General features: G+C 38.1%; 1 pseudogene; it reads left to right on the forward strand.

Moving 5' to 3' along the window:
* Nucleotides 1–1,277: 1,277 nt before the first annotated feature.
* Nucleotides 1,278–1,611, forward strand: part of LOC102864639 — a 2,535-nt pseudogene continuing 2,201 nt past the window's right edge.

Raw genomic sequence — 1,611 nt, forward strand, 5'->3', positions numbered from 1 at the left:
TTTCATTCACAATCAGGTGTGGGCTGATTGTTTGCCTGGACTTAGCTAACAATCAGACTGCTAACAATCTGCAGCCCTCCGGCCTGGTGTTAATTGTGTTTGGGTAGAACATTCTTCTAAGTGGTACAGCACTGGTCTGTCGATTTGCTGTACTGACATAACTTGGAGTTGCTGTAATACTAAAGGCTGTGCCACTGGTGTGTCAAATGTAATGGTTACCCATGTTGGACAGTGCTTGGTAGAGCTTCCAGGTTAAGACAATCTTGGAAGCAGGATTGGTATCCATTTCCTAAATAACATACCTTTAGAAAGTCTATGAACATCAGAGAAATGATGATAGATATGGAAGAGAGTTCTTTTGTTCATAGGATCGCTATGAGTCGTACTCGACTTAGTGGCACTTAACAACAACATCCCTTGTGGAGTTAGTAAAGGTTGTCATTTTGCTGCTCCCACTCTTTTCTTACAGTTTTATTGACACAGTGACTGCAATAATGAGCTTGAGTTTGATGAAGATTCTGAGGATGGTTCAAGAGAGGGCAAGGTTTTAATCTCTTGCTTCTAGAATTGCAGGAGATGGTATAGCCTAGATAGTACCTAACAACAACAATACTGAGAAACTGATTTTGTTTATATTTACTGATAACTTTATAGCACAGCAATTTTTCCCCCAATCCATGATCATACATTTCATTTAGTAGTCAATGGAATAACCCTTTAAAAAACGCAAATCTATTCTTACTGATCCCTGGCTAAACATTTTAGGATGCCTTTCTTTTTTTCTTTTCCCTTTTTTAGGATATAAAGAAAATATCCATGCTTTTGTATACCAATGCAACTATAGTTGTTACAGACTGAATTATTCCCTTTCAAATAATTTATTAAAATACTAGACACTATAATTGTGAATATATTGCCATTTGGGAATAAGAAAACTCCCATTATCTTAATGAAGTCAGATCAATATAGGATGTATCTTAAACCAGACAATTTGGGAGTAGCAAAAGTGATTTAGGCACACAGAAACAATCAACAGAATGGGAGGCAACAGATGCCAGGATATATAAGGATCCTTAGGTGCCATGGAACATAAACTGAAAAGAACAGGTCTTTACCCTAGAGATGATAGAGAAAGGATGCCTTCTTCTAGAACTTTTGCCCACAATTTTGACTGCAAAGCCCCTAAACTGTGATTTGTTGTTGTTTACCATTCAGCCCTCCAGGACTCATTTGTTTGTTAAAGTCACCAGTTTATGTTTTTACCAATTTCTGTTAAGATGACACTTGGAAACAAAGACAACCATACTGGGTTGCTAATTGATGGTGTCCCTTCTGGTTCTCTGGAGTCCACTCAGAATTATCAGTGAGTGAATTTGTTAAGCATTTGGTATTTCTATTAAATATCAGGTTTGATGGAATACTTACCAAATAGCATGCATTATGCAGATGACACACCTTGCTTGCAGAAAGTGAAGGAAAAAAACCTTGAAGTGCTTGCTGCAAGATACCAAAGACTGTTGTTGTTGTTGTTGTTATGTGCCGTCGAGTTGCCTGAAACTCATAGCGACCCTATGTACAACAGCCCTAAACTCCGCTCTGTCCTGTGCCAGT

Source organism: Elephantulus edwardii, unplaced genomic scaffold (assembly GCF_000299155.1).
Source record: "Elephantulus edwardii isolate Elephantulus edwardi_28Jun2011 unplaced genomic scaffold, EleEdw1.0 scaffold00165, whole genome shotgun sequence".
Classification (NCBI taxonomy): Eukaryota; Metazoa; Chordata; class Mammalia; order Macroscelidea; family Macroscelididae; genus Elephantulus; species Elephantulus edwardii.